The sequence below is a fragment of the Berghia stephanieae genome, chromosome 3, assembly GCF_034508935.2.
Source record: "Berghia stephanieae isolate SIO BIC M18660-M18661 chromosome 3, UCSD_Bste_1.3, whole genome shotgun sequence".
In the NCBI taxonomy this organism is placed as follows: domain Eukaryota; kingdom Metazoa; phylum Mollusca; class Gastropoda; order Nudibranchia; family Aeolidiidae; genus Berghia; species Berghia stephanieae.
In genome coordinates, this window is record NC_088362.1 from 65,302,288 (window position 1) to 65,310,716 (window position 8,429).

Consider the following 8,429-nt stretch of genomic DNA (forward strand, 5'->3'; position numbering starts at 1 on the left):
TCCAGCAAGTTTTGTGTCATAGCTTATGTGTTCTCATTGCTCCTTATTCCATTTGTTGCATAAAAACCCATCATGTTATCAATGCCCTTTATCATGTCATTATCCATTGCCTTTTATAGGAGACATTTCCAATCCGTATAATGTTATGACACACTTTATTTTCATCTCTCTGCTTGGTGCCAAATGTTTTGTATGTACCAAAGTTTGATAAGATTTTTGTTCTTGCCTCTGGGATATTCATTGCCTTTTTTTTCATTTACATATTTATGTTTTGTATCAAGCTTCAGAGGAAAACCATTATATTTTAATAGACAATTTGTACATCAGTTCTAAGTGGCATAGCAACAATAAATCGTTGTAACCAACACACCAATGTATTTGTAACTTTTAACCTCTTCATAGTGTGATGAGAACAGATCAAGTATGTGGCTGATTAAATATAAGAACAAATAATTGTGTCTATAAATAGTTATAACGTTATATATGCCTTTCCATTCCCTTTCTTTTCTCATGTCTTACTTCTTCTTGGGCGGTTGTATCTAGCATTTAGATCTATTATTTTTCACCCAAATCATTTTATTGTTTTTCTTTTTATTGGCTATGAAATGACAATTGTTGAAGCAAATGCAATTGCTATAAAACTTCTCTAATCAAACAAAACCATCCCTCATGAAATTGCTCCAAAGTACATAAGCGACTAAGTATATCATACTTTGACTTTAGCTCCAAATAGATTACAAATGCTATGGAACCGAATCTGTGATATACTATTATTGTTTGTTTGTTGTTTTTTAAAAATATCCTTTGGGATAAAAGTACTCTCCATTTTTTCCACTTCTTTTCTTTATTTGTCATTATGTACCAAGGAATTAGAAAAAATTGACTCCAGTATTTAACAAATACCAGATTCGTCGTTTTGAATATTCTATTATCATATGAGTATAAGCTTTTTACCATGGCTGTTCTATTACAAATTGTTATTTATTTTACAAATTTCATGATTATAACTGTCAGCCAGATAAGGATCTAGATATAGGGTCAAAAGTAAAATTTAAAGGTTTTAGGTTATACCACATTACAAATATCAAAATTTGGGTTCAAGTCCTTTCTCAACCCACACTAGAAAAACAAAACAAAATTATATATAGTGCAATATATTTTTGTATTCTAGATGAATGGAGAGCTTCTTAAAATCTCCAACACTGAAAAAGAAAAATTAAGACTAATTTTTTTTAAGCTAAAGTTTGTAATATTTTGAAAGAAATCATTTTTTTCATATTATATTCAAATACATTAAGAATTGAAGAAAAGTCTTGTTATTTTTCTTTTATTGAAATTTCATGTGAACTTGGAGTTTATTTAGCCTCATGTGAAAAAAAACCCAACTCTCTTATAAGTAAACATTTATTCAATATAAAAGGAGCACAAACATGTCTGTCTTTCATTAACAGTCATGATTAGCTCTCCAATGAAGCTGAAACTTTCAAGGTGGAATTTGAGTGGTCCAAACCTATGTCTTAACTTTATCCCAGTGAAACACATTTCATTGGCAACTTTTTGTCTCTCTTTGGATATGACGCTAGCCTTAACTCACTACAATAATCTTTGCATAGTTAACATTGACCCAATTAACTAATCTCTGTTGTGCAGAGGGATCTGGATAAAAATTTAATTAAGTGGAAGCTTAGAGCTAGATCTTTCAAGAAGCAAGCTGAGTGCTCCACTGACCGAGTCTCATGGGCTTTATAGTATGCAAAGACTTTTGATGAACTGTTTCAATTCTTTCTTATAGCACTAATACTGCAAAGGAGTGTTGTAAAAATCGTTTGACTCTCATAACTCAAATCATATATGAATTCATGACTATTTGAAAAGGAATGCATGAAAGAGTGCCAGACAAAGCAGAAAGAAAAATACAAGAAAGAATCATCACCAAAAAAAAGGCCTGCTTCGAAACAAGCTGGTTTTATTTTTTCGTGTATTTTTCACCTGCTTTGTCTGGCACAGGAGTCTCTATACCTCAGTTGGTAGAGCTCTCGCATCACAGACAAAGGGGCTGTGATCAACCTTGTCCACCCAGCAGCGATTGGGTTTGCTTAGTCTAGCTTCATTTCCAAAGGGTGGCAAGCAATTGTTTCATGCTCTACAAACTGGGATAAACTCATGCTTCATGGGTCTAATGGCTCTGAAGGACTACTTTTTTTTTATCTAGCACAGTAATCACAACTATTCTGTACCATAAGTTATACTGTTGATATTCCATGTTTCCATGTTATTACAATTCATATAGACTGGCAGTCCCCTGTTTGTACATTTGGCCTTTTGTTTCTTACTTTCCTCAACTTTTTTCCCTCTAAGCTTTTTGTTTTTTTATGTTTTGAATTGTATGCACCTTTTCTCTTCTTTAAATTAAGTTATTAAGTTTTGCCATTCCAGTTAGATCATCTGGGGTCCTGTGTTATGTATTAAGCCATTGTTAGATTGAATACTGATTGGTTTTTCATAAGACATGAGAGAGAAAAAGAATGAGAAATATCCAATGCAAAAAATTGGCAATGGATCTGTGTGTACATATTTGCGTGCCTGATAAGTGAACTCAAATTAGGGGCTTAATTTATCATTGTTGCGATAGAGAATGTTTTATGTTGATTTGAGAGATTTCCATTACAATGTCAATGAGATGACAATAGTTTGTGTTATCTATACATTTGCATGACTGTGTCAAAGACCAAGTGAAATTTAAGGCTCTTTGTCTTGAACATGTGATATCATAAATCCTATAGGGAATGAGATTAGCATCATAAATCCTAGGGAATGAGATTAGCGGAAGAGTAGCGTCCCTTGATTGGACATCACCTTACAGAGAGAACGTCAAAATGGTTTTGCGCATGTGTCTCTCTTGTCCTCGCTTTCGGTGAAGTGTCTCGTGCCGCTTTCACCGGAAGCGAGGAGGAGAGTCGCATGCGCACAACCATCATGATGTTCTCTCTCTAATAACTTTTCCGCTGGTGACGTCCAATCAAGGGATGCTACTCTTCCGCTAATCTCATTCCCTATAGGGCCTATGTACAAAATAGTTTCATTCTGCAGTACCCGTAATTAGAACCTGATTAACTGAAATCAACTTAACAAAAAAATTTATTTTTAATCCGAAATCATTCTGCAACCAATTGATCACCTGAAAATCATATTGGTCTTCAGTTGCTATTTACAAAGCCAAATTTATAATTTTTGTGATTTGTAATGTCAATCATTACATGCACTCGGCACAAATTGACGTTGTAATAAAGATATGCAATTAGTAGCTTTATTCCTTAACATAACTGGGATGCAACTCATGAGTGAGAAAATGTCATGATTTTCAGTCATTGTTGCTGACAAAATCTTCTTTTTTTTTTTTCCAATTTGGTCAGAAAACATCTTGTTGATTTATTGATTGAATAAGATGAGCCCTAACTTGTCAAAAATTCTTAAACCTGACACGCAAAGCTTAAATGTTTGGATTTTAAACTTTTGACAATTTCAGGCTCATCTACTCAGCTGTATATAAAGTAAAAAGTTTTTTTTACTTGATTCCAACTTAATTTTGGTGTCAGTCGGTGTAAAATTTGAATTTAAGGCTATTCACTTTTCTCCAACTTCTGAATGGACTTGTTTAAGCAAAGCAAATGCCCTCATTTTGTTACTGTTTGAATAATCTGATGTTTGCACAGAGAAAATTGTTTCTTTACAATTAATTGTGAGAAACTTTTCTTCTGATACACAACTCACCCGACTTTGGATATTTAATTGATTGGATTCGATATTATTATTCCCATATGGAATGCCTAGTTCATGGCATATCATGTTGCCTTGCAGAAGGTATTAAGTTGTATTAAAACTGATAAATTACTTAGCAGGCAAAAGTATATGATAAAAATCTGAAAAATTATCCCTGGCACTATTTCATGCTCATCTCTCCAGATTTTGATTCGCAGTCAAGTATCATGACTTTTATTTATTTCTCTCTTAACAAGGCTTTAGTTCTTCGAAGATCTTTTTGTAAACTCATTAATTTTTCTTTTACTTTTGTTTCATGTTATGATAGATTTTTGCTCTTTTCCTGAGGACCACAGATTTTATCTTATTATTTCACGACCCATGCTAAGTTAAAAGATTTTTGTTTCTGTTGATTTGGAACTATTGATTTGATGTTTCATTATTGAAATGGTTGTATTACCATTTTTCGTCTATTGACTCACCCCACCAACCACTGACTTGTGCAAAAGGTGTCGTATAATATGGATATGTAGACTATGACCACCTTGTCAATCTGGTATTATAGAGATTTTCTGAATGGACTTGTATAAGCAAAGCAAATGCCCTCATTCTGTTACTGTTTGAATAATCTGATGTTTGCACAGAGAAAATCGTGTCTTTACAATTAATTGTGAGAAACTTTTCTTCTGAGACACAAGTCCCTCAACTTTGGAATCTGGCCAAATTCAGCTTTTTATTCCCCTAATGATTTGGATTTTTAAACCAAAAATGTCGAAGAAAATTAGTGAAAATTTATCAAAGTAAAAAGTGATAATGAGACCCAGATCTGTCGCTTGACTCAGATTTTTAAAGTTGAAATGTGATTGGGTTTTTTTTCTTTTGTGTGTGTGGGGGGAGGGGATATATATTTTATTGTGCATGTTGCCTGTAGCAAGTTTTATTATGACGGAATGAACCATATAAAGAAAGATGTGCTCAAATACCAAATGAACAGAGATACGAAATTGATTTATCTTTGATTTCAGCATTTAATTGAATTTAAAGCTTATAATGGAAAGGCTTTGGGTGGAAACAGTACTGTTCCATCCGAAGCCTTTCCAGTTTCACCTTGTTGTTAGTATTTTTACAATCCCGTGCTTCAGGCAGCCCAAACACCCTCAATGGCCACAAAGCTTTCAATTCAATTTGATTTCCAGCGTTAAGTTTGCTCTGACATGATACCGGATTGACATGTTTGGTCACATTTTATGAAGTTTGAAGTGTATAAGTAAAATCATAGGGCATATCGTAGGGTAATTTCATTTTTAATCATGTTTTGTTTTCTTTAGTTTTTGATGAAAAAGAAAAATGAAGAATTTATTTTGTCTGATTACTTAACATCGAATATAAAACTTTTAGAAGTTGTTGCTCTATGTCCATTTTGTGTCATTAAGTTTGTATGGTTGTATTTTTTTGTTTTGTTTTTTTTTTCTTGTGTGTTTTTGTGGTTTTTTTTTCATGATTGCTAGCTCGTTTAAATTTTCTATCACTGCCAGTATTCAATTTGTTATAATGTGCGTTAATTTGATATTTAATGTATGAAAATCTACTTCTTGTGTTGATTTTGTGATAAGTAAAACAATACACAGAATATATAAAAGTACTCAAAATGTCTTGAGATATGTAAAGGGGTTCAGAAATTGAATTGTTTTATTGTTTGTAAACTTACAAAATAGTTATTTTTATGCAGGCAAGGAATGTCAAATTTTGTGATTGAATTCAAGTTCCTGTAATTTCAACCGAAATGAAATTATTATTTAATAGATATTTGTATTGTTGGTCATTTTTGTTATTATTTTATATTATGTATATTATTATTATTATTATTATTCTGTTATTTTCTTATTGATGCTAATATATTGATGTAATGTTAATTGATATTATTATGCAAATTATAGTCAATAATTATTCTTGTAAAATATCATTTAGTATCTTTTAACGTTGATTACATTGAGCATAAATTTCAGCGTGAGTGATGAAAATCTTTTTTTATTATTTTTTTTTTTATTTCCTTATTTCCAATTACGTGATCTGACTTGACCTAACTTTGTGAATTCAGGACATAGAGCCTTATGTAGTCTCTTTGCTCGTCTGTCCATTCCCTGTCCATTCCTATAGTTATGAAATTTATAAGTTAATTAGCAATTGCTTCATTATGCTTAAAACTTTAAACGATTTTTTAATATACAAAAAAAAAAAAATTGCTTTGTTTTTTTTTTGTTGTTTTAGAATATGGGTAAAATGAAGTCTCACGATAGTTTTTTTGTTAGCAAGTCTAGACTAATTGGTTTTACGCAGGACATGACCCTGGGTGGAGTCTTTTGATCTCCCATGGTGGGCAGGAGGTCACTTGCTGTGTCTTCTATCCCGTATATTTGTTTTTCGAATTGCTTTCTGTCTTTATCTTGGAATAGGAATACTTGGCTTTGTGCTGTTTCTGCCAGAGTCCTTGGCTGAGAGGGGAAATAGTCACATGTATAGTATTTGTTTTGGAAGGTGATATTTTTTTCCTTGTAAATCATCTCTCTCTCTCTCTCTCTCTCTCTCTCTCTCTCTCTCTCTCTCTCTCTCTCTCTCTCTCTCTCTCTCTCTCTCTCTCTCTCTCTCTCTCTCTCTCTCTCTCTCTCTCTCTCTCTCTCTCCTCTCTCTCCTCCTCTCTCTCTCTCTCTCTCTCTCTCTCTCTCTCTCTCCTCTCTCTCTCTCTCTCTCTCTCTCTCTCCCTCTCTCTCCTCTCTCTCTCTCTCTCTCTCTCTCTCTCTCTCTCTCTCTTCTCTCTCTCTCTCTCTCTCTCTCTCTCTCTCTCTCTCTCTCTCTCTCTCTCTCTCTCTCTCTCTCTCTCTCTCTCTCTCTCTCTCTCTCTCTCTCTCTCTCTCTCTCTCTCTCTCTCTCTCTCCTCTCTCTCTCTCCTCTCCTCTTCTCTCTCTCTCTCTCTCTCTCTCTCTCTCTCTCTCTCTCTCTCTCTCTCTCTCTCTCTCCTCTCTCTCTCTCTCTCTCTCTCTCTCTCTCTCTCTCTCTCTCTCTCTCTCTCTCTCTCTCTCTCTCTCTCTCTCTCTCTCTCTCTCTCTCTCTCTCTTTTTTTTTTTTTTTTATTTGCTGATAGTTAAGTTATATTTTTTGTTTCAAACATATCTTGTACATATTTGAGTGTATACCACTTAGTGGGATCCTGTGGTGGGGACTTTGTTCGATGAGACTTTAAGGTGATCTTAAACTAAATACAGGGATAGTGTGCTCTTAGAATCTAAATCTGTTCCCTATTTGAACCATTCCTCTTTGTGTCACTTTTTCTTGTGTTCTTTTAATTGTAAATCTAGAATTCTTTGACTATTCCATCTTCTTCCTTCTGGGTGGGGATCCTGACCACCCATAGCGGGCAGGAAGGTACATACTGTGTCTTCTATCCCCTTATATCTGTTATCCAACATGCTTTCTGTCTTTGTCTCGGAATGAAATTACTTGGTTTTGTCCTGGCACTGGCCGGAATCCTAGCTGGGAGGGAAACAGTCAAATGCAGTTATTGTTTTAGGAGATGATATTTTTTTCCTTGTAAATCATCTCTCTGTTATGTAATATTATTTTTATTTTGAATGTATAATGTAAGCATTTGAGTGTGTTCTCTTTGTTGGATTTTGTGCTTGTGTCTGGATGAGACTTGTAGGTGATTTCAAACTAAGTACATTGGTGGTGTGCTCTTGGAATCTACATCTGATCCCTATTTGTTCTCAATTCCCCTTTGTCTTACTTTTTCTTGGGTGCTTTAATTGTAATTCTAGAACTTTTTACTATCCCATTTTCTTCCTTTTTACTGGCGCTGATATAACCTAAATGTGTTGCAAGCGCCGTAAAACCCTTAAAAACAAACAAACATTTTCTTCCTTGTTACTGGCGCTGAAATGACCTAAATGTGTCGCAAACAACGTAAAATCCTTAAAAACAAACAGGACTTGACCAGAGACATTGTAGGAAGGAAGGCAGTCAGACTGCGTATTTATTTTGATGTTGCATGTCCAACAAATATGAAAAGTGATTGTACATTCTTGATATGTTGTGCGTTTTAAAATATTTATATTAATCTAATACATTTATCGCTTTATAATTTTATACTCTTTGACTGATATGCTGTATAAGCACTTCATAATATTACAGTATTCTTTATGTGTGTGCGGTGTACAAAAAAGTAGATATAGATCAAATGTGTTTGATGCTTCTGCTTATTAGTATTAGATATTAATTGAATCCAAAATGTTGCTGGTTTGAGAGTGTGTGTGTTGGTGGTGGTTTGGGGAAGAGGGTTGGAAAAGGGGCAATCCATCCATCCATCTCTTTGTAGATCTCCAGTTGCCTTTTTTGTTTATTTGACCACTTTTTTATTTCAGTCTATGATACCCGTTACCTTTGTGGCACATAAGACGATCTTTCATGTTTATGACATATAAATTATATATGATCTGTTACTGTGCAATATTATATTCATTCTCAGGAATCTAGAAATTAAAGACATGCAGCATAACACATGTGTCTGAATGCTATAAGATGAGTTTCTTTGGTTGCGAGTTACACAATTAAGCTATATCTATGAGTGGGGTTTTCTGACCTCCCACAGTGGGCAGAGAGGTCATGTGTCTGTCATC